The sequence below is a fragment of the Maniola hyperantus genome, chromosome 25, assembly GCF_902806685.2.
Source record: "Maniola hyperantus chromosome 25, iAphHyp1.2, whole genome shotgun sequence".
In the NCBI taxonomy this organism is placed as follows: domain Eukaryota; kingdom Metazoa; phylum Arthropoda; class Insecta; order Lepidoptera; family Nymphalidae; genus Maniola; species Maniola hyperantus.
In genome coordinates, this window is record NC_048560.1 from 1278006 (window position 1) to 1304799 (window position 26794).

The 26794-nt window shown below is 39.4% G+C and overlaps 1 protein-coding gene across 2 annotated transcripts in view; it reads left to right on the top strand.

Annotated features, from left to right (window-relative positions):
• The window catches only part of LOC117993766 (thyroid receptor-interacting protein 11-like), a 71247-nt gene that overhangs the window by 13747 nt on the left and 30706 nt on the right, over positions 1 to 26794 (top strand). The gene's annotated exons all lie outside the window — the stretch shown is intronic.

Sequence of the window (26794 nt, forward strand, 5' to 3'; positions counted from 1 at the left end):
TCGAGCGTAGCCGAGGCGGGTCATCCAATAGATAGGTACATATTATATATAGGTAGGGTGTTCGGAGGTCGGAGGTTCGATCTCGGGCACGCACCTCTAACTTTTCGGAGTTATGTGTGTTTTAAGTAATTAAATATAATTTGCTTTAACGGTGAAGGAAAACATCGTGAGGAAACCTGCATGCCTGAGAGTTCTCCATAATGTTCTCCAAAGGTGTGTGAAGTCTACCAATCCGCACATGGCCAGCGTGTTAGACTATGGCCAAAACCCTTTTCACTCTGAGAGGAGACCCGTGCTCTGTAGTGAGCCGGCGATGGGTTGATCATGATGACGGTGATACATAGGTAGATGAGCCCACCGATTGTGTAAGAATAACCATTTCATCGCAATCGTCAAGAAATTCTGCTCTTTGATTGGTTGATTAGCTGTTTACATTTTTTCACAGCCAATGCAGAAAGGAAAGAATTTATTGACGATTGCGATAGCCATGAAATAGTTATTCTTACACCATTGGGGGGACGGAGTAGGTATAAGAAAGATAAGAAATAATAATCTGGTCCGAATACCCTTCCTTGTGGAACACCACGTCTGGAAGTAAGGTGACGACATGTTGCACTGTAAATATGAGGTGTAGTTAAAATAACAATGCTTATATACACAGAGCTATCGCGCCTTGACACCATTGTACAGCCAGCACACAGGTATAACCGCAGAACTAAATATATCTATACCTAGCAGTGGCGTGCATGAGTGGCACAGATACGGTCAGATGCTGAGAGCCATAATGTTGAGAAGGGAGGATAGAGAAAAACAAGAAAAAAGGAGAGAGAGCAACCAGAGGGTCAGCACGAAGTAATGTTACACGGTTCCGTGCTGATCTCGCAGAGGGGGAGGTCTTTTTAGTCCGTGCGAGTCGGACACACCCTGTCGATAGACAGAAGTCCATTAGGGATTTTTCCTCCTCCTAGAGAAAAAAAAAAAAAAAAAAAAAAGCAGTGGCGTGCAGGTCATAGAGGCATAAATGCACTGCTTACCCCAGTTGTAATAGCTCAATGCATATTTTTCATTATGACCTGCCAGTAAATAGGTTCCTACCTCACTAACCCTGGCTAAACCTACCCTGGCTTCGAACACTGTGCACGCCACTGATACCTAGATAGATAAATTCTTTATTGCCACGCAAAACATTATAGACGTTTAATGGATGCCCAAGAGTGTTTCAGAAAAATTGAAATGTTTTTAGGGTTCCGTACCTGTAGGTAGGTCTCAAGGGGAAAAATCTGAAAAGTGCGAATTTGTGGTCACATCACACTAAAAAAAAAAACCGGCCAACTGCGAGTCAGGCTCGCGCAATGAGGGCTCCGTACTAGTCGTTTTTATTCGACATTTTGCACGATAATTCAAAAACTATGATGCATAAAAATAAATAAAAATTTGTTTTAGAATGTACAAGTGAAGACCTTTCATATGATACCCCACTTGATATAGACACTCACTTCGAAAGTTGAAAATACTAATTATTAGTTCATGACCACAATTTAATTTTTTTTGTGTGATCTAACCCTAAATTCACGGTTTTCAGATTTTTCCCCAAATGTCAGCTATAAGATCTACCTACTTACCTGCCAAATTTCATGATTCTAGGTCAACGGGAAGTACCCTGTAGGTTTCTTGACAGACAGACAGACAGACAACAAAGTGATCCTATAAGGGTTCTGTTTTTCCTTTTGAGGTACGGAACCCTAAAAATAAAATAAAATGTGTTTTGGACAAATAATTTGTATTTTCAACTTTTAAAGTAAAATTACTATACCAAGTGGGGTAACATATGAAAGGGCTTTCTTTACCTATACCTACATTCTAAAACAGATTTTTATTTATTTTTATGCATAATAGTTTTTGATTTATCGTGCAAAATGTAGAAAAATACGACTGCAGTACGGAACCCTCAGTGCGCGAATCTGACTCGCACTTGGCTAGTTTTTTTAACTTTGTTAAAGTTTGTCCGAAGCGTACTGGCAATTTGACCTCCGCAATTGCAACTTAATAGACTAGCTTATGCTCGCGACTTCGTCCGCGTGGACTACACTACATAAATTTCAAACCCCCATTAAACCCACTTAGGGGTGGCATTTCGAAAAATCCTTTCTTACTGGACACCTACTCTTTACAAGGAACACACCCTCCAAATTTCATGTCTCTAGGACCAGCGGTTTAGGCTGTGCGTTGATATATAAGTCAGTCAGGACTTTGAATTTTATATATACAGAAGATTATTATTAGTTATTTCTACTTGAAGTAAGTATTCAAATTTTAATGTTTTTGCGACTTTAGCTAATACAATATTAACCTTCGTTTTACGAGAATCACGATACCATATTAATATTTAATGCTTAATAAAATTATTTATTGTCTTATAAATTTTACGTGTAGGTATAAACCTTGGTTAGCTATCAGTTAAGTCTATGATTTAAACCTTTATCTATTAAACCTGGTTCCTCCTTCACCCTTCTACTATCTTACCGCAAGGCATCGCCAAGGTGAAAGGTCCGCACCCGTCCAACCCAATCCAATCCATCAGAATGTTTGCGTCCACTGCTGGACATAGGCCTTTCCAAGAGCGCGCCACCAAACACGGTCATCCGCCTTCCTCATCCATCCGCTCCTCACCACCTTCTTCAGGTCATCACTCATCGGTCCAGCGGGCTGGAGATTATCCCACACTGCGTATCCCATACACAAATTTCAAACCCCTATATTACCCCCTCAGGGGCTGACTTTTCGAAAATCCTGTCTTAGCTAATGTCTACGTCATAATAGCTATCTGCATGCTAAATTTCAGCCCGATCCGTCCAGTAGATTGAGCTGTGCGTTGATAGATCAGTCAGTCAGTCAATCCTTTTATATATATTTAGATTAGATAAAGCCCATGGTTGAGTCTCCATATTATGAGGCTATGACCCATTCAAAGAATATGAAAATTGTATTTGTACAATCCATATCAACGGCTTGCATTTACTAATCAGGGTATTTACTACCCTCGGAAGATTTACATAAGGTTGATATTTGAAAGCTGGTCTCAGTTTGATCAGCTGGTCAGAGGTCTGAGGTGTGTACCACCTGATACAACATTGCAGGTATAGCTTGTTAATAATTCTCCGAGAAATACAAACAGTACGTACCTACACAGTTTTAGTGATTGTGTAATGGATATATCGAAATAAAAGTCTACAGTACGCGGCCGAAAGTAATGTACATCGACCTTTAGAAGGAGATAGCAGATTTGTCCGACGAAACGTCATATAGGTATGAGTGACAGAGACAACGCTCTACAAAGTCGAAATGTCAGTCTAATAAATAAAAATCTTTTTTATTCAAATAAACTTTTACAAGTACTTTCGAATAGTCGGATGCATCTACCACTGGTTCGGAATGCCTTTCCTACCGAGAAGAACCAGCAAGAAACTCGGCTCGGTTAATAGCCGATGTACATTACTTTCTGCCGCGTACTGTACAAGACTAGCTTGCTGTTTTCCCTACACTTTTAATACAGTATCTACATAGTCAATAGTGAATAGGATAAGCATCTTCTAGATATCTTCTTCGCGTTCCACGTTGGCCTGCATCATCACTTGCCACTAGGTTTGACTGCAACTTTGCCAGCTACACCGTGGTAATCATAAACACCTCTGATTGGCTAACATTCTCCTGCTATTGGCTAGACGCAATTTTTGCATTGTAGATCAAAGTTCCGGGTTTGCCCTCAGGTCACGCACTAGGTTAAGGTTCGCAGAAAGACATATAAAATAAAAATAAATGTGAAAATATGATTCTCTTCGCCCCGTCATCTTTTTTATAAGGCATCTATTAGGCGTCCTTTAGACGATAGTTTTGGCTATCAGTTTTGCCACAGGGCAACGAGGCCCTGCTGCGTGATTGCGGTAGAATGACAGCTAAAATGTCACGATCGCAATCACTTCTGATTGGTTGACGCTGGCTCACTATTGGCTACTATTGCAACAAGAATAGCACAAATTCAGCCAATCACAACAATTGAGATTATAATATTGATTGATGCAGGTTTTACGAAATCGCCTTGATGATCCATCAATCACTCATAATTGACTGAATTGATTGAATAGAATAGAACAGAATGTTTTTTATTTATATAAACTTTTTACAAGTGCTTATGAATAGTCAGGTAGTTTTAATTTACCACTGGTTCGGAATGCCGTTCCTACCGAGAAGAACCAGCAAGAAACTCGGCGGTTGCTCTTTTTAATTTTTCAATTTACAATGTTATTATACCGTACTATACAAGCCATTGCAGCCCCGTGCATTGCTGGAGCGAGTCAAATCCAAGCTTTTTTATCGTTTACATAGTCTGCGACTGTATAATATGCTTTTTTTAGGAGCATACTTTTAACACATTTTTTAAACTTGTGTAATTGATTGATGCAGAACCTACAGTCTAATGGACGCCATAGACAATTAAATGTGTCCCTCTTTTTTTCACAAATCGCATCTAGACAATGGTATTGCGTGTCTGCAGACAGTTGAGTATAATTTATAATTCAATGGTAACCGCTCGCGAGGTTTGTAATTGAATTGTTTTACCTAGTTTTACCTCGTTCAATGTCAGTCTGATATTGAACGTCTTTAGCGGTCTTTATTACAAACTAGCTGCCCTGGCGAACTTCGTTCCGCCTAACAGTCGATTTAAATTTTTTCAAATTTTCTCTCCGTAAGAACCATCCTCGTACTTCAAGGAATATTATAAAAAAAGAATTAGCGAAGTCGGTTCAGCTGTTCTCGAGATTTGCGATCAGCAACACATTTAGTGATTCATTTTTATATTATAGACTAGCTTATGGTCACCACATCGATATAAATGACAAGATAGTCTATTCCGGCGCTTCTTCTGCTTGTGGTCTTTTGACTTCGCTCGCGCTTTTATCCAGCATTGGTTATAATGCCTGCAACTTCATCCACTTTGATTTAGTTTTTTTTTTAATCACGTGGGATCTCTTTAATATTCCGGGATAAAAAGAAGTTTCCAAGTGCAGACAGACAGACTGACACTTTCGATATTTGCAGTATCACCTATCATACTCAGCGAAGATCTACAAAACAGTAATTTCTTATAAAAAAAGACTAACCTATTTTAAAATGATGACACTAGACCAAAGAAGAGATTTGCTAGATCTAATGTCAGTCACTCGATATCAACATAAATCCACCTGGCACGTTTAGAAAACTAGTTATTAGTAACTTAATTAGACAATCAAACGGTTAAGACACGTTCTCTGTTCGATTCGTTCTCTCTGCGATTAATAAGTACTTACTTATTAATCGCAGAAATATCTATCACTTTTTAAACATTTTTTTTTATTTTTTAACTATTCTTACTCCTAGGTTAACTTTACTATAGTTTTAGATTTATTCAATTACCATTGCACCTTGAATAATTTTTGTTTTTTGTGTTTTCACTATTTCGGAAAGTTTTAGCTACTTTTTGTATTATTTTACTTATATGATTAATAATTGTTCCATGTAAAGTGTGTGAATGTGCATGTAGTGTTTGCTTTCAAATGATTTTACATACAACGTCATGTAATTTAACTTTATGTAATTTAAGATCATTTTTGTAAAAATCGCTAGCGAACCTTTTCAATAAAAATAAAAATAAAATAAATCAGTATGCATATGGATAGATGTCTCGGTCGTCCTTTCAACAATTATGGCAGCCCTACACTAGACTGAAGTTTCGAGCTGATGGTATATTTTTATTTCGGCTGGCGTCAAAATGACGTCATTTCGGTGTAAATGAGACATGGTTCCAGCGCAATAGCAATTTGCGGGACTTATATAGGTATTCTGTAAAACACGTATTACCATTCTGTCCGTGTAGCGCAGCTGCAATATTTTAAAGTATAACTTTGTCAAACTAAACAATTGTAAGTGAAACCTTCATGCATATTCAGCAAGTAATTAACGATTCGAACCTATTTATCGCAAGAGTGCCGCTAGTGTTGTACCACACGCTCGATATTATGAACAACGATAGCGGATATCGACCTTACTCAGTTCTGTACTCAAATTTTTTTTTTTTTACCGTATGATTGCCGCTAGTGATGTATCACACCCTATACTGTAAATGTTAATAATCCATAATATTTCCTATACTTACTAATATTAAAAATCCGAAAGTGTGTCAGTCCGCCTGTCTGCTAGCTTTTCACGGCCCTACAGTTCAACCGATTTTGATGAAATTTGGTACAGAGTTAGCTTACATCCCGGGAAAGGACATAGGCTACGTTTATTCCGAAAAATAAAAGAGTTCCCACGTTTTTAAAAACCCTAAATCCACGCGGAAGAAGTCGCGGGCATCATCTAGTATTTTATTTATCCATTAACGTATTGGCACCATACCAAAACGCCAAATCGCTTAGCACCATTAATTTTGGCCTGTAGGGTGATAACAAGTCAAAGCCGAAATCTTCCACCAGACTAGAGACCATTTAAAAATTAAATTGCCTCTGCTGGGATTCGTATCCAAGTTATACCACTTATATTATGACCATAGTACTCACTGCGCCAGGAAAGTCATCAACATTTTGTCATGGATGTCTGTATTTACTATCTTCTGTAATCTCCTAAACAAAGAAACAAGTTAAGTTAAATCTATCTTACTGAAATACCTTTAGTTATTTAGTTCGACAGCTTTCTCAAAAAATATTAAAAACTCGTGTTATTTTACAATAAGTTCATTTTTAGGGTTCCGTACCTCAAAAGGAAAAACGGAACCCTTATAGGATCACTTTGTTGTCTGTCTGTCTGTCTGTCGGTCTGTCAAGAAACCTACAGGGTACTTCCCGTTGACCTAGAATCATGAAATTTGGCAGGTAGGTAGCTCTATCGTGCAAAATGTCGAAAAAATACGACTGTAGTACGGAACCCTCGTTGCACGAGCCTGAGTCGTTTTTTATCGATACTCAAACTCGTCCCATCACTACGACCTCGGCGCCATTTAAAAAGTACTTCAAACTATTATCACTTGCCGGCTCACGCTTCACGAATTCCGAGTGCAATTAGAAAGAACAAATAGAGCATAGAGTTTACACGTACCACAGATAATAACGATAACAGGTGACGGTAAAAAAGGCGGGAAACTAATGTGCTGTGACCCGTTATGTTTTATCTGTTATCTGTCAGGGCGCGTATGGACTACGGTTGTTATGTTTATACTTTTTTTGTTTCTTTTTAGGGTTCCGTACCTTAAAAGGTAAAAGAAACCCTTGTAGGATTACTTCGTTGTCTGCCTGTCTGTCAAGAAAAGGGAAACAAAACCTATAGGATACATATTTGATATAGGATAGGTATTTGACTCCAATTTTTTTATTACTTTATTATAAACTAGATGATGCCCGCGACTTCGTCCGCGTGGATTTAGCTTTTTAAAAATCCTGTGGGAACTCTTCAATTTTCCGGGATAAAAATTAGCCTATGTCCTTCCCCGGGATGTAAGCTATCTCTATACCAAATTTCGTCAAAATCGGTTGAACAGTTAAGCCGTGAAAAGCTAGCAGACAGACAGACACACTTTCGCATTTATAATATTAGTATGGACTAGAATAGAAATAATGAAATTCTCCCCCTAAGGGGGTGAATTGGGGGTTGAAAAGTTAGATGAAAATCCTATGTTTTTGAAGTAGGGATGTGAAAATTGGCATTTAGGTATTCTGGGTTCCGTGCCTTAAGGTGAGACTGAGTGAGTAGTATAGGTAAGTGAGACCTTTTGCAGCGGGAAAATTTCAGATCTCATGAGAAACCAGAAATTTTACGCGGACGAAGTCGCGGGCTTGTCCTTTTATATATATATATATATTTTTTTTATTTTTTTTTATTCAGATACAAGTTAGCCCTTGACTGCAATCTCACCTGGTGGGAAGTGATGATGTAGTCTAAGATGATAGCGGGCTAACCTGGAAGGGGTATGGCAGTTTTTATTAAACCCATACCCCTTTGGTTTCTACACGGCATCGTACCGGAACGCTAAATCGCTTGGCGGCACGGCTTTGCCGGTAGGGTAGTTATAGAACAAATCAACTGAATTGCAATAAATGAACGTTTAATCAATAACATACTTCACAATAGGTACAGACTACAGACCTACTCAATAAAGCGTCACTATCAATTTCATTTCCCGCCAAATGTTCCACCATTTGCATTCGCCATTTTGTTTTTTTTTACAGCGATACCGCCATTTTATCAGTGCCTCACGTTCGAACAGAAGGAGGGGTAGATAATGTTAAGTGTCTGCTTTTATGTATTCATGAAAAGTATCGTGACTGCAATTATATGGATTGTAAATATCTATCATAATTACAATATACCTAACTAGATGATGCCCGCGACTTCGTCCGCGTGGATTTAGAATCCCGTGGGAACTCTTTAATTTTCCGGGATAAAAAGCCTATGTCCTTCTCCGGGATGCAAGCTAGCTCTGTACCAAATTTCGTCAAAATCGGTTGAACGGTTGAGCCGTGAAAAGCTAGCAGACAGACAGACACACTTTCGCATTTATAATATTAGTATGGATATAAAATTTACTGCGGATTTTTTTTTACATGTTGATTTTTTATAAACTAGCATATTCCCGCGACTTCGCCCGCGTGAACTTCACAAATTTCAACCCCTATTTCACCCTCTGAATTTTCAAAAATCCTTTCTTAGCGTATGCCTACGTCATAATTGCTATCTGCATGACAAATTTCAGCCCGATCCGTCCGGTAGTTTGAGCTGTGCGTTGATAAGTCAGTCAGTCAGTCAGTCAGTCACCTTTTCCTTTTATATATTTAAGAAGATTTAAAATAGATAAAATATTTTGATTTGCTTTGAATCCGAAACCTCCCGCTTCACAGTACTCACCACTGCGCCAGTGAGGTGATCAAAACACATTTTGGGAAGTTTGAAAAACTTGGAGAGCGCCACAAGCGCGGAAAAAACACCGTAGAAAGTTTTCGCGCGCGTTTTCCGCTTGATTTATTTTCGCGAATTTCCGCAGAATTCCACTAGACTTGTCTCTGACCTTATGAGGCTACTAGATGATGCCTGCGACTTCGTCCGCGTGGATTTAGGTTTTTGTAATCCCGGGGGAACTCTTTGATTTTCCGGGATAAAAAGAAGCCATGTCCTTCCCCGGTATGCAAGCTATCTTTGTACTAAATGTCGTCAAATTCGGTTGAACGGAAGGACCGTGAAAGAGTAGCAGACAGACAAATAGACAGACAGACAAACAGACAAACACACTTTCACACATTTATAATATTAGTATCATCATGATCAACCCATCGCCGGCTCACTACAAAGAACGGGTCTCCTCTCAAAGTGAGAAGGGTTTTGGCCATAGTCTACCACGCTGGTCAAGTGCGGTTTGGCAGACTTCACACACCTTTGAGAGCATTATGGAGAACTCTAAGGCATGCAGGTTTCCTCACGATTTTTTCCTTCACCGTTAAAGCTAGTGATAATTTAATTAGAGCCTCAATAGCTCAACGGGTAAAGGAGTGGACTGAAAACCGAATGGTCGACGGTTCAAACCCCGCCCGTTGCACTATTGTCGTACCTACTCCTAGCACAAGCTTGACGCTTAGTTGGAGGGGAAAGGGGAATATTAGTCATTTAACATGGCTAATATTCTTTTTAAAAAAAAAAAAAGAAAAAAAAAAAAAATTACTTAAAAATAAAAACGCATATAACGCCGAAAAGTTAGAGGTGCGTGCCCGGGATCGAACCTCCGAACTCTGATTGGAAGGCGGACGTCCTAACCACTAGGCTACCACAGCTTATTATCAGCATGGATTTAGGTAAAGCAGAAAGTAAGGAATTTACAAAATCCCATAAACAGCGAAAACCTGAGGTGTGAGAACTGAGAATCATACGGACATACAACACCGCTTACTCAACTGTCCCATATATGTATTAACCGTCAGCATTCAAGTTACGACTCTATTATCAAGTAACATAAGGATTCTTTTCGAACACGTCTATTTTATACACATGTTTACCAGTCGGCATTTAATTTAAGACCCTAAGCCAATGTGATAAGGTATAGTTTAGTATAAATGTTGTCAAGTACAAAGATACCGCTGGTTTCCGAGAATGTTTGTTTGTTGATCCCTTATTCGAGCTTCGTAATAGATTATACTTACAAAACTGCTAAATATATTTTTTTACTTTACCTTATACAGTAAAAGAGTATATATTTTATCCACTATTAGCTGATGCTCGCGACTTCGTCCGCGTGGACTACACAAATTTCAAACCCCTATTTCACCCACTTAGGGGTTTAATCATCAAAAACCCTTTCTTAGCGGATGCCTCCGTCATAATAGCTATCTACATGCCAAATTTCAGCCCGATCCGTCCAGTAGTTTGAGCTGTGCGTTGATAGATCAGTCAGTCAGTCAGTCACCTTTTCCTTTTATATTTTTAGACTATAGACTATAGCTTATTCCCATGACTTCGTTCGTACAGTACACCCCTAGGAAACACAAGGAATATGTCCTCCAAATAAATCTCTAGGTCCACCGGTATGCCGGTTTAAACCATAGTCCACCACGCTGGCTAAGTGCGGATAGGTAGACTTCACTTACCTTTGAGAACATTATGGAGAACTCTAAGTACTACCAGGGGAGATTGCAGTCAAGGGCTAACTTGTATCTGAATAATAATAATAAATGTTTTGATCTACTTTTTGAGGGATACCTAAAGGGTTCGATCCAAGGAACTTGGTAGGTATACTTCTACATTTTCGGAGTTATGTGCGTTTTGATCTTAATCAATAAAATTATAGTAGTTAATAGTTTATAGTTTATTTCAAATAACTTAAGTTTACAGTAGCTGTAGGAGGTTGGAGCCTTCTTTTAGGAGTAGGCGAACTACTCCTGTGTCAGAAGACCGCTCTTCCTTAACAATATTATAAAGTAGTATATCTCTTGACAACCCGCCTCGGCTTCGCACGGGTAGCTTATTACAATTGAGAATGCCTGAGAGTTCTCCATAAAGTTCAGTCTGCCAATCCGCACTTGGCCGGCGTGGTAGACTATAGCCAACCCCTTCTCACACAGAGGAGACCCGTGCTCTGTAGTGAGCTGACGATGGGTTGATCATGATCATGAGTGTACGCAAGTGTATTTAATTTAAAAAAAAAACTTTCCGTGTTATCAGTGAAACTTGGCTCCTATGGTTCCGAAACTTGGTTGCTAACTCACACTCACTAGTATGGCAGATCTGAAATTAGTATGACAGACCTTTTTTTTTTTTTTTTTTCGCTGGGAAATGCTTTTACGCATCCTCCCCGGAAGAAACGCAGCTGAACCACGTTTCTTCCGGGGAGGTATGTGGGACTCACTGTCAACCCAGAATACCCACTAAAACCCAGCGGACCCGTCAGCGCCATGATGAGGCGGCACAGGAACGCAGTTTGCATACTACTATGCCGTCTCAGCGGTACAGATACCTCACAGGGCTTCCCTACAGGATGCCCCTGCCTTCCTCCTCGGGTTTACGGCCCGAGGTAATGAGCATATCGGCGCCTCCTTTGCCCTTGACGTTTACGGCGTATGGGATGAGCATTTTTTTTTATAAAGAATATTAGCCATGTTAAATGACTAATATTCCCCTTTCCCCTCCAACTAAGGGTAAAGCTTGTGCTAGGAGTAGGTACGACAATAGTGCAACGGGCGGGGTTTGAACCGTCGACCTTTCGGTTTTCAGTCCACTCCTTTACCTGTTGAGCTATTGAGGCTCAATCATTGGGATCCAGCTCTCTTTCTCGTTCAGCCGCCTCCTTTAATGCGAGCACTTGCTCGCAGAAAGACACTACTGCCGTCCAACAAGTCTCGCTTGTGATCATTGCGCTTGTGACAGACCTGGAATAACCTAAGTAATTATAAAGTGTCAAATTAGGTTATTTCAGGTCTGTCATACTAATTTTGGGGCTGCAATACTGATATTTTTTAAATTTGCAGCGCTTTTTCAGTATCATCTTTCGTTAGCCAGACTCTTATACCTTAACCATACCTATACCTAGAAGTTTAATATAACTACAGACGCAAATACAGGGGTCAAAAAACATCGGTGTGACCCGTATTATATGCTAATGCATCCACTTTGAAATACGATTACAATTTCAAAGTGTCCATTTTATATTCAAAACTAAGAACTGTTATACGATACGTTGACCAAGATTTTTTCAGATCGCTTTTTCTTCAGATTTTGTTAACCACGACAAATCATCTAAGAAATATAATCGAAATTAGCCTGTACTGTTCCACGTCTAGGCAAAGGCCTCCCTAAGAAATATAATATAATATAACTAGCTGACGACTTCGTTCGCTTGGAATTAGGTTTTTTAAAATCCCGTGGAAACTCTTTGATATTCCGGGATAAAAAGTAGCCTATGTCACTCTCCAGGTCTTTATCTATCCCCATGCAAAAAATCACGTCGATCCGTTGCACCGTTGCGACGTGATTGAAAGACAAACCAATAAACCAACAAACAAGCACACTTTCGCATTTATAATAAGGGTACTGATTAAAGAACTAACTCATGCCCGCGGTTTCGTCCGTGTGGACTACACAATTTTCAAACCCCTATTTAACTCCCTTTTTGGCTTGATTTTTCTAAAATCCTAACATAGCGGTTGTGTATGTCGGTTGTCTATGATATCATCATCATTATCAACCTATAGATGTCCACTGCTAGGTCTCTTCTCTTGTTGGGACTTCCACACGCCACGGTTTTGCGCCGCCTGAATGCAACAGCTCCCTGCGACTCGTTTAATGTCCACCTAGCAATATGATATCTCACTTTTGGTAATAAAACTAAAAGCTTTGACTTTAAAAAAAACTTTTTTACGTTTAATTTTTTTCACTTTAATCCTGGCTTAAGGAAATCAACGTTTATATGAAAAAAATAAAATAAAAATTCCGAAAGGAAACTAAACTTCGAATGTTAGAATTTGCTACGCCATCTTCAAAAAATGTAAATAAACCTGGAAGAGAAACTAGACAAATTATTCAGCATTAACTTGATATATCATCGAGTTAAAAAATGGTATCACCAAATTTAAATTCAAAACTGTTTACAGATACATTGACCAAGATTTTTCTGCCCATTTTTTTCTTCGCATTTTTATTGTTATGAAATCTTTGTTGATAAATTGCTATTTGCAAATCGTCCCGTTTTGTTATTGTGATTTTTTGAACCGGTTCTGCGTCGAGATTGCGAAATCTCGTGAATTGTTTTGCTTAGATACGACTATAGATATGAAACAACCGATTTCCTACATCGCTCGCTCAATTTTGAGATCGTGGCTCCCCCTAGATACAATTTTTGCTTCGATGTTTTTCCCTCCATTTCCCTCTGTTTCTTGCCGCGCGGATTGCATCGCAGATAGGTGACACGACCGGTTCATTTATTTGGGCTGACCTTTCTTCTTTCTTTCTCTCTTTCCTTCGATCTTCCCAGTGACCATGAGTTTTTCAATATTGCTGGCGTCCTTTCTTGTGATGTGACCTGTGTGTATGTTAGATAGCCTCATTTTTATTTTTAATTTGTTAAGTATTGAGACGTTTTGGTTCCGGTGCGAGGTCGCCAACTATGTGCCCTGCCCATTGCCACTTCAGCTTCGCAACCCGTTGAGCTATGTCGGTTACTCTAGTTCTCCTACGGATCTCCTCATTTCTGATTTGATCACTTTTCTTAAGATCCACTTATTATTCTTACCTCATAATAACATGTCAAACATGAACATAACAAACTAACATAACAATTTCACCTTTTCATTTCTAGTTGACGATAAAGATCGAACTAGTTATTTTAAAAAAAACACTCGTTAAAATTCAATTCTCGTATGTAAGGATTTACAATCTTTCATCTAAATATACTAGAAACCATTGTTAAGGCTGCCAGTTCACCCGCATGTAGTTAATTTGTTGTTGAAGTAAATAATAAATAATAATTTTTATTTCAGGCAATGAAAATACAACCCATAACAATATACACAGTATGAAGCGGATTAAATTAATATTAGAATTGATTAGAATATAATATAAATGTAAAAAAAAAAAAAAATGGCGCTAACAATTTAAAAAAATAAATCTAAGTAAAGGTGTTATTGTCGCACCGATGCAGGTTGGACCAATGCTTTGTAAAAGGATTACTAAGGTCCTCTACAACAGCACACAAGATAGCGTTTGTACTGTGTGTCAGTCTTTTCCAGAAGGATGCCGTCCTTGCTCGGAGTATGGCGAAGAAGTCAGGGACTCTTGCAGCAGCAAACATAGCTTTAGCACTGCAGAAACGCGGGTGCTTCATTAGGATGCGGAAGGCGTTGTTATATTGTACCCTAAGTGCATTATAGCTGCGCTTGGTAAACTTTGTCCACAGCTGACATGTGTAGAAACATTGACAAAAAGCTTTAAATAACGTCACCTTCACATCATCGGAGCAACGAGCGAATCTGCGCGCTATCATGTTAGCCCGTACCGAAAGAGCCCTGCGCTCCCTCTCCATATCTCTGTCATCTTTTATGTCTTCTGATAAAATATGGCCCAAATATTTAAAGCTCTTGACAACCCGAACCGACGACCCATTCAGATATACCGGCGGAACGGTCTCCGGACCCTTGCCCGCTTTGAAGACGAGCATTTCAGTTTTTGCTACATTATATTTGAGAGCATGTTCTGTAGCAAACTGCTCACAAATATTGAGCAGTTTCCTAAGTCCATTTATTGAGGGGCTGAGGAGCACCATGTCATCAGCGTAGCTCAAATTGTTAACACAGATGTTACCAATATGGCAACCGACTTTGGTACTTCTCAGCCTCCCGATAAGGTCATTCATATAAAGGTTAAATAGGTCCGGAGACGTTAGCCCTCCTTGACGAACGCCACACTCTAGTCTGTATTCACTAGAGAGTGCATCGCCCCATTTTACGTAGTTAGTTTGGTTCTCGTACCAAAATCTCCACAGATTCATTAATTCTTTTGGTACGTGTCTATCAAGTTTACGCCATAGTATTTTGTAATTAACGAGGTCAAATGCCCGGCTTAGATCTAGAAAACATGCATATACTGAAGTATCTCTATTAACATAATAGTTTACAGTATATTTGAGACTTAAAATAGCCGAATCTGTGGAGAGTCCGGCACGAAAACCAAACTGAGCATCGTCAATATTAAAATTCCTGGTCAGTTCGGGTTGTAAGAGCCTTTCCAAGATTTTTCCGACCACAGTACCTAACGATATGGGTCTATAGTTGGTAAGGTTAGACAGATCGCCGGTTCTATTTTTTACGATGGGGGCTACTACCGTTTTCATAAGGCCCTGTGGTAAATAACTGTGCTTTAAGCATAACTTGAATATAATGGACAAGACCCGATAAACTTCATCACTGGCATAGAGTATGTGCTCAATGCTGAGGCCATCGTGTCCCGGAGACTTGCCACGCTTTATACATCTTACAGTTTGCGCAATGTTATCTGGAGTGAAAATATTATTCAGATCAACAGACGAGTTCTGCTGCAAGGATGTATCGGACACAATGGTCTCAACATTTTGTTCACTACCCACTTCCATAGGTTGCACTTTAAAATGGTTAGCAAACATGTCCGCGATTCTATTCGGGTCCTGTTCATTATTCACAGATACGGGTAGGACATCCTTATGTTGGAGGTTTTTGGTGGCCTTCCAAAATTTTGGAAAATTCTTCTTATCTCTATTTTCAGCTATTTTATCCATCTTTATCATTTCTTGGTTTCTTTGGCACCATTTTAATTTGTTTTTAAATATTTTTCTAAATTTTAACATATTTTCATATATATATCCATGATCCGGTTTACCAACGTCAACCCACCAACTAAAATATAGTCTAGCTTGTTCGTGGCTTAATTTTACATGATAGTTCCAGCCAGCGATCTGTCTACCCTTATTTCCTGCACCGCTACGAGAACAACTTAACTCTGCTCCAGCCTGTAAAATACTTACCACTTCATTATACATATTGTCAATAGTAAGCTTACACTCTAAAATATCACAGTTATTTTTATCACAGCTATCGAAATGACTAGTATAAGTACTAACTAGTTTTAATTTTCTAAAACAATATTCTCCGTATTGATTAATCTGATCAAGATTTCTATTATTCCAGAGAATTTTGCTATTGTTACGGGTATTGCCTATGTTACATTCTATTTTTTTTACAATGACGTCAATATTAATATCTATCAGTAGCGGAAAGTGGTCTGACCAGTGTACGTCATTGACAACATTTATACCTTTTATCATTTTAAACGCCGCCTCCGTGCCTAAACAGTGGTCAAGCCATCTTCTTGAGCCACTCGACTCACACATAAAAGTGTAAGTATTGGAGTTCAAACCCAATAGATCCACATCCGCACACACCCAAGACTCGGCCGAACAGAATTCAAAAAGTTCCCGTCCGAAGCGGGCGCAAGGGTGCGCATTAAAGTCGCCCAAAGCAAACACAACTTCTATATTACTGTCACTAACAATGGCATTAAGTTGCGCGAGACAGCTCGTAAACTCAATTAAATCATCTACTTTATCACTATCACAGGGCATATAAATACTAAATACTAACATATCACAATTATGGGTCTTAATTTTAACCGCAATTAATCGGTCACTGTTACAATCCACTATAGTGACATCTGGAAAGAGCGATCTGCGCCACATTAACGCTAGCCCTCCGTACGGCCTGCCACGCAACACGCCGGCAGAGGTGTCTACCGAAGATTTCGAGTAACAGCTAAAATCTTTATCAATTTCATTTATGAAATTAATGTCATGTGGCAGCAGCCACGTTTCTTGGAGGGCTATTATGTCAACGTTTTGACATAAGTGGCGTACATGCTGCGCAGACCGCTTTACGGACTTACAGTTGAAGGACGCAATAGTTACGTAATTGTAATTATTTTCGGGCGTACTATCCATTGAGTAAACCACACGGTTTCACTTATACGAACCAGTTTCAAATACCCATATTATAATAATGCGAAAGTGTGTTTGTTTGTTGGTTTGTCCTTCAATCACGTCGCAACGGAGCAACGGATCGACGTGATTTTTCGCATGGGTAAAAATAAACACGACAGTCCTGCAAAAAACTAACTAAAAAGTAAAAGCTTCACACTTGAAAATTGTGCCATACAGCCGCCATATTGAATTTTTTCAAAAATTTATAGCCAGTGTCACTCGGGAGCATACATGAAACATGAAAACATTACACTCTTATACTCATACAGCCCGATGCTAGACGGACAGACGGACGGACTGACGGACAGCGGAGTTATAGTAATAGAGTCCCGTCTGCACCCTTCGGGTTCGGAACCCTAAAAACAGCCACGGCTTCACACTTGACAGGTGTTAGAATAGCCCGCATCTCAAACCATCAATGGAATTGTAGTCGGATCACGTAATGTAAGAAACACCCATTAAAAGTGGCACGTAAAAGTGACACAAAAACCGGCCAAGTGCGTGACGGGCCACGCGCAGTGTAGGGTTCCGTAGTCACAACTTAGCCATGATAGTTTTCCTTTAAAAATGATTATATATACTACTGCTGTGAATTTTTTCACGTTCCTATATACTACCATTTGGCTGATAAAGGGAGGGAGGGAGGGACACACACACACACACACTTGAATCTAATAAAATTAGCACTTTAAAATATCATATTTTGCAAACGGATCTAGAAATCGAAAAATGATGTTCCCACACCCACAGTATTTTTAAAAGAGCTATTCAATACCTCACACTATGCGGTAGACGAGAAAAAATCTTCATCCCCACTTTACATGTAGCGGAGCTACCCTAAAAAAATATTTATCACAATTTTATTTCACCACTTTGTCGGCATGATTAATATTTATACCCATGCCAAATTACAGATTTCTAACACTAGTAGTCTCTGAGATTAACCGAGGACGGACGGACGGACGGACGGACAGACGGACGGACATGGCGAAACTATATATAACTATAACTATATAACTATATATAACAAAGCAAATAGACTTCTTTTCGTGAAAACGAGCAAGTTTTAGACACAGCTTAAAAACACAGAAGCTCTGGGCCGGAAAGACAATACGACCTCCCACCCTGACCGACTGACTGATCTATCAACGCACAGCTCAAACTACTGGACGGATCGGGCTGAAATTTGGCATGCAGTTAGCTTTTATGACGCAGGCATCCGCTAAGAAAGGATTTTTGAAAATTCAACCCCTAAGGGGGTAAAATAGGGGGTTGAAATTTGTGAAGTCCACGCGGACGAAGTCGAGAGCATAAGCTAGTCATAATGTAAAAGTGAAGCTGCTGATAGCTTAGTGGTCAGGACGTCCGCCTTCTAATCGGAGGTCGGGGGTTCGATCCCGTGCAGGCACGTCTAACTTTTCGGAGCTATGTGCGTTTTATGCACTTAATTAAATATCAAAGGAAAATATTGTAAGAGAACCTGCATGCCTCTGAGAGTACTCCATAATGTTCTCAGAGGTGTGTGAAGTCTACCAATCCGCACATGGCCAGCGTGGTAGACTATGGCCAGACCCTTCTTACTCTGAGAGGAGACCCGTGCTCTGCAGTGAGCCGGCGATGGGTTGATCATGATGATGATGAATGTAAAAGTGTTAAGAAGACAAATATTCCGAAGAAACTTTAAAAAGATGTACAACTACAAGTCACAAGCGGGTAGATAGGGAGTAGGGACATGAAATTATCATAAGTAACCAAGAGACAGAACAAAAAGCCACCGAAAAAGTACAATAGCCGAGATGACACAGACAAAATACGGATAGCGGTAGAATGAACTACTAAGGAATGTAGAGGAAAGTCAAATAGGACAACGAATACTTATACCTTACGCGACAGAAAATAATGTAGGTACGTCGGCCTTTAAAATGACATTTCGGCTTTGTAGAGCGTTGTCTCAGTCACTCGTACCTATATGAAATTTTGACACAGACAATGCTCTACAAATCCGCTATCTAAATATGTAAAAGGAAAAGGTGACTGACTGATTGACTGAACTATTAACGCACAGCTCAAACTACTGGACGGATCGGGCTGAAATTTGGCATGCAGATAGCTATTATGCCGTAAGCATGCGCTAAGAAAGGATTTTTGAAAATTCAACCCCTATGGGGGTGAAATAGGGGTTTGAAATTTGTGTAGTCGAAAGCGGACAAGACAAACGGTTTTGTTACAAGTTTCATAACTATCGTGAACTGTGGCATATAGGTGTTCAGATCCTTAACAAATGTGGACCTACCGCAATTATGTAACTGTCACAAAAGATGAGAAACCGATGGCGAACAGATAAACAACAAAAGTGAAAGATTACATCACATTGTACAGAATATTCTAGAGCATGTGTTACTTGTGACAGTTAGGGGCGATTTGAATTCATTTAAATTACAATAACACGGTATTAACTTGGTAATATGCTACAGGTTACGTGGGGTTAAGTCGCAGAATGGGACTTTGGTTTAGAATCAGTACCCTTATTATAAATGCGAAAGTGTGTTGGTTTGTCCTTCAATCACGTCGCAACGGATTGACGTGATTTTTTGCATGGGTATAAATAAAGACCTGGAGAGTGACACAGGCTAATCCTTTTACAAGCTTTTTATCCCGGAAAATCAAAGAGTTCCCGCGGGATTTTTGAAAAACCTAATTCCACGCGGACGAAGTCGCGTTTATAATATTAGTATGGATTCGTTCATGAACACAATTTTTTTTGTGATGTTACCACAAATTCACGGTTTTCGGATTTTTCCCTTAACGTCTGCTATAAGACCTACCTGCCAGCCAAATAGCATGATTCTAGGTTAACGGGAAGTACTCTGTAGGTTTCTTGTCAGACAGACAGACAACGAAGTGGGCTGTAAGGGTTCCTTTTTTTCCTTTTGAGGTACGGAACCCTAATAAGACCAATACCGAAATATCCGAGCACCGACAAAGGCTTATCATTCGCAAACACGTTCGAAGAGTAAACAGAGCAAGTCAAAAAGGTATAAAAGCAAAAAGACGTGAAGGCCCACCCACCCGCATGGTTCGCACTTCTGAACTCATCTCACGACGCGTCGTGTTAAACAAACGATGCATGCAATTTTTCTCGCAAATTGCTATTGCGCTGGAACCATGTCTCATTAACATCAGAATGACGTCATTTTGACGCCAGCCGAAATAAAAATCATCAGCTCGAAACTTCAGTCTAGTGCAGACACTAAAATGGCGGCCACGCCCATTAGCAATTTGCGGGACTTATTGCACAGACACTTAGGGAACTACTGCTAACAAAACGTCGAGACCTCGACGTCACTGGCAGGCGTCAAATGTTAGTACATTTGACGCAGGTAGCCCTAGGTAGCCTTCACTCTGGCACAGTTCACGATAACTACGAAACTTGTAACAAAACGTCTTGTAACTTGACAAAAACTTTTGTAACGAAAGAGAGGCGTTTATTAAAGTTTATAGTATGTGAGTATAGTATAGTTTAGTTTATATATGTCACTTAGGAATAATGTAGTGTTTTAGTGGTTTTACTGCTGAAAAAAAATTCACAATCGGTTCAGTAGTTCCAGAGATTACGTCCTACAAACAAACTTACAAAGTTTAGTACCTCTTTATAATATAGATTTTAAAAAAATAACTTGAAGCGAAAACCATAACAATATTTTATACTCCATTTTTGCATACACCATCGATCATTCAACTCCGGCGCACCGTGTAAACAAACGCGTTGCCTAGCAACCGACCCAACATGGCCGCTGCGAAAGAGCCCGATGCTCTACAGGGTGCGTAGGACATAATGGCGAATTCTCAAAACTGCAATTCTTCACACTAACCACACTGATAAAGGCGAAAGTTTGTGTGTATGTTTGTTACTCTTTCACGCAAAAATTACTTGATGGATTCGGCTGAATTTTGGAATGGAGATAGATTATACCCTGGATTAACACATAGACTACTTTTTATCCAGGAAAATCAATGAGTTCCCGCGGGATTTTTAAGAAACCTATATCCACGCGTACGAGTAGCGGGTAGCAGCTAGTCAATCCAATCCAATCCAATCCATCAGCCTGTTTGCGTCCACTGCTGGACATAGGCCTTTCCAAGAGCTAGTATGACATGAAAACTGTTTTTTATAGTTCGGAATTGTTTTTTATTTTTTTTTAATTATTCATGTACCAAAATTGTAGTTACAAAGTAATAATAAATTATGTTACATTGGAAATGCTTATCTCTAAACAGAGATTTCTTCCAGCTTCCCATTCAGGGTTGTGAGTAAGGCGTATTTTTTTTTTATTTTTTTTTATTCTGATACAAGTTAGCCCTTGACTGCAATCTCACCTGATGGTAAGTGATGATGCAGTCTAAGATGATAGCGGGCTAACCTGGAAGGGGTATGGCAGTTTTTATTAAACCCATACCCCTTTGGTTTCTACACGGCATCGTACCGGAACGCTAAATCGCTTGACGGCACGGCTTTGCCGGTAGGGTGGTAACTAGCCACGGCCGAAGCCTCCCACCAGACCAAAATTGTATTGTATGTATAGTTGATACCTCGCAAACGAAGTGTTCCTTAGAATCGTACAAAATTTTGTAGGTACTTTTTAAAATTTATATAGCGGCCATTTTGATTTTTTATTATTTGTTGTTATACATTCAGTGAAAATTTCAACTCTCTACCTATTACGGTTCATGAGATACAGCCCGCTGACAGACAGATAGGTGAACGGACAGTGGAGGCTTAGTAATAGGGTCCCATTGACAGCCTTCGGGTACAAAACCCTAACAAAATGCACTTAAAAACTTAGAAGTTGGTTAAAGAAACATCCTGTATAGCACGAACGTGAGTGAGAGAGAGGGTAGAGTTTGTTGAACGATAAAGGCTGCGCGGGCGCATAGTTCACGGTTTATTTGGTGTTAGGTTTTTATTGGAGGGAGTTATTACTTCCTTAAACCATTTGCTATTACGCTAGTAGGTGCTTGCTTGTATGGGAAATTTTATTTATTTATTTTAATTTTATTTAGACTTAATGAACAGTGAACATTTTACACCACACTTTTAGACCAAAGCACTAGATAAAAACCGAGACTGGTGTTTGCAATTTGCAGCCCAAATAGATCGTATCTGTGCTAGGGCTGACAAAGATCTTTGACCTCTCACGATTTATGTTTTTAGGTAGGTACCTACTTATTAGGTGTTAGTTAACCTTTCCTTTTTTTCATACAATCGTGAAAGTTTACTAAATGAAATGAATTTATTTATTTCATGTAGCACAGCCTGTCCCACTTGCCAAGACCCTACCACCGGTTCGGGAAGAAAATTCTACCGAGAAAAGCCGGCGAGAAACAGCAATTTCTCTTTTTTTGGGTTCCATACCCGAAGGGTGCTAACGGGAGCCTATTACTAAGCCTCCTCTGTCCGTCCGTCTGTCTCTCAGCGGGATGTACCTACCTATCTCATGATAGAGAGAGTAATAGGTAGAGTTAAAGTTTTCACAGAGTGTGTATTGCCGCTATATCAACAAACTAGCTTATGCTCGCCATTTCGTCCGCGTGGACTACACAAATTTCAAACCCCTATTTCACCCCCTTAGGAATTTTCAAAAATCCTTTCTTAGCGGATGCCTACGTAATAGCGATTTGCAATCTGCATGCCAAATTTCAGCCCGATCTGTCCAGTAGTTTGAGCTGTGCGTTGATAGATCAGTCAGTCAGTCATAATAAAAATAAAATGGCAAAATAAATGGTCGCCATGCAAAATGAAAAATAAATAAAAAGTGTACTTTTTATTTCACTGTGCAATAGTACAGAACCCTTCGTGTACGAGTCCGATTCGCACTTGACTGGTGCTTTTAGTCTGGTAAAAAGGGACTTTATTCAATACCACAATATTACAATGTCAGAACCGCAAACAAGTAGGTATAGGACTAACTATAATATTAAATATTATAGTTATCGTGGCATAGTTATGTTTCACCTTCAAAGTTATGAAGACCTTACATAATCGGCTAGCGACACGTTCCAACTTCCAACCAGTCAATCCATACTAATCCATACTAATAATGTAAATGCAAATGTGTGTCTGTCTTTGTGCTAGCTTTTTACTGCTGTCCGTTTAACTGATTTTGTCTTTTGGTATAGTCAAAAAGTCAAAAATCAAAATCATCAAAGGCGACTTTTTGTCTCGGAAAATCAAAGAGTTCCCATGGGATTTTAAAAAAAATCTAAATCCACGCCGTCGTCGACGCAGTCGCCCGGCAAGCATTACTACCTATATGGTACAGAGATAGCTTGCATCCCGAGTAGGGACCATAGGCTACTTTTTATCTCGGAAAATCAAAGAGCTCCCAAGAGATTTTTAAATATGGTATCCTAAAATAAGCTGGTACCCACATTTTCATAAATGCGGACTGTGGTTTTTATCGGGTCAATAATCAGTAGGGAACCCTAAAAAACCATTCGCCCCTGCATTTTTAAGCATGCGGTTAGTGATCAGGTCAGTTGGTCTGTAACATTAGCGTTTGAGGTCTAAACTGTCCCTTTAGTTAGACACCAGATAGGGGCAGTGTGACCACATGTTGATGATGACTTGATACAGTCGAATTGACGTCTCTTCGGTCCACCATATCACTAACTAGCTATGCTCGCGACTTCGGCCGCGTGGACTACACAAATTTCAAACCCCTATTTCACCCCTTTAGGGAATGAATTTTCATAAATCCTTTCTTAGCGGATGCCTGCGTCATAATAGCTAACTGCATGCCAAATTTCAGCCCGATCCAGTAATTTGAGCTGTGCGTTGATAGTTCACCAGTCACCAGGACGTAGACGTCCGCTAAAGAAAGGATTTTTGAAAATTCAACCCCTAAGGGGGAAAATTAGGAGTTGATGAAGTCGTGACTACATAAAACAATTTTATTAAAACTATTAGCCTACACTTGAAAATAATAAAAATATTACCATCAGTCATTACACGAATAACGCATTACTATTTTCATGCGGCATAAAAACTATCTATCGTGCATTCGCAAATTGCAGCCGTGCATTATGCATCCATGGGCTCCGATGGCGAGCGCCAAGGTTGTTCATGATAACTCGTGGTGAACATAAACACGTTGCCATGACCGACTTGTCAAGTTTCCGCTACGCACGCTATGGGTATTGGGTATAGGGTTGTAATTACCTAACTAGGTGTGCGTGTGTGATTATGAGAAGATCGACGGCAAAGTAAAATACCGGCCAAGTGCAAGTCCGACTCCGGATTACAGTCGTATTTTTCGACATTTTGCACAATTAATGAAAAACTATTATGCATGAAAATAAATAAAAATCTCTTTTAGAATGTTCAAGTAAAACCCTTTCATATTATGATATCCCACGTCATAATAATTATGTCATCACTGCTATAAGTCCCGCAAATTGCTATAGCGCTGGAACCATGTCTCATTAACATCGAAATGACGTCGTTTGACGTATATTTAAATAAAAATATACCATCAGCTCGAAACTTCAGTCTAGTGCTGACGTCACTAAAATGGCGGCCACGCGCATTAGCAATTTGCGGGACTTATAACGCGCACTGTTCGAATATGTATTTTAGTTTTATTTTAGACAAAGTGACATTGGCCCATGCACTGTGAATGGACCGGGCTTTAAATCATCGGCAAACGTCATGTCGTTAAACCAAATATTTCCCTTATCAACCTTATCCTCATGTCATTAAGATTTTGAATCATTAACATCTATAATGTACTTAAGACGTTTCGCTTCGACAAATCCTTCAAACATGTCATTAGAGGTTTTCAATGTACAGTGAGCGAACACCTCGTAGAATAACCTATAATACAACTGCATTCATACAATCTTTATCTAATTTTACACCAATCTGCTTATGGTTATTGATAATCAAAACTGCACTCTATATTTGATGCGATTGAGCTTAAATCCGATTGGCAATTAGATTCGTCATTACCTTTTCGTTATTGAAATTTAAACTTTACATATCTGATGCTAAGGTCGTATTTAGATTGTTGATTACTTAGCACGCGACTCGTTACGCTTTTGCAGTCGCGAAGGACGCAAAGTCATGTGAAATTGAATCTATTTGATTACCTCTACATAGTATAAATAAAGTCGCTTCCCGCGTCTGTATGTATGTATGTATGAACGCGTGGATCTTTTAAACTAGGCAACGGATTTTAATGCGGTTTTCACCAATAGATAGAGTGATTCAAGAGGAAGGTTTATATAGCTATAGTTTAATTCAAAAAAAATTAGAGATCCCTAGAGAAATTGAAATAATGTGAATTAGGTCGGAAAAAAATCTTCTCATTTGAGAGTTTCCGAGGCAATGGCACTACATTAGTATCTGCGTTGCACCCATGCGAAGCCGGGGCGGGTCGCTAGTCTATAATAACTGTATGCATGTAGTTATAGTAATAGTTAGATTCCGGGTACAAAGGATTGAGTTAAAACGAGACAGATTTATGTGAGATATAGCTCTGTCTCGTTTTAACTCTGTCTTAAGTCTAAGCTAAGTCAGAGTGCGCTCTATATATCTCACCCTTAGCCACGCGGCTATCAGTTATCATATCACTGCTTAAATAATATGTATATGCTATATCTCAAACTGGTGTCTGCCAATCCGCACTTAGCCCGCGTGGTAGACTATGGGCAAACCCTTCTCGCTCTGAGAGGAGACCCGTGGGTCCGTGGTCTGTACTCTGTAGTGAGCCGGCGATGGGTTGGTCATGATGATGATGTCTAAAACATGAATATGATATATCACTTACGACATCGCTTAGACAATAGTTATTATTTTCATCTTAGTCCAGTCACAACATGCGATCGGGTTTACAAAGGCTAGTGTTATGAAAACTAAACCCGCTGCTACCAGTGGTTTTAACATGAGTTGAAACGACTCGACAACGTTAATAGATTTCGAAACTATAAAGCCTCGACAACGTTAGTAGATTTCGAGTAACGAAATACTAGCAACGTCGAAGTAAAATGGGCCCACTCTCTTGCTGTCTTTTGATAGATTTGGAAATACTATGACGTCTCCATAAGTTCATAACTTAGATAGATAGATAGAAAGCCGCACGGTATACTATGGTAACTCTTTCACCACTAACAGTGTCAAGCTCTGGAATTCTCTCCCAGCTGAAATACGTCAGGCGAAATCCTTAAACACCTTCAAAAATCGTTTGAAGAACTATTATTTATCTATGTAAACAGAATTATGTAGTATATTATAGATACATGTATATGGGTATATATAATTATATATATTTGTGTATTATTAGAATGTACTGTGTATGTAGTCTAATTTATAATAATAACTAGGGCCATTTTCGGCTGCCGCACCAACCCATGCTTTCGTGATTCCTTTCGTCAAAGGTTGCCTGGAAGAGATCGCTTTAGCGATAAGGCCGCCTTTGCATGCTACATCTATTAGAATAAGATCCTGTATTGTGTTTTTTTTTTCAATGTTTACTTTGTGTTGTGTGCAATAAAGTGTCAATAAATAAAAATAAATAAATAGATTTCAAAATACTTTAACGTGTCGACAATACTAAGGTATGGACTCTCTATCAAGGATGAGCCCAATAGGCGTTGCGCAAGAGTAGAACCGGTGGACGTTCGTTAGAGTTCTCGGAGCCAGGGATGGCGACCGAGAGGGTTTTAGTGGAT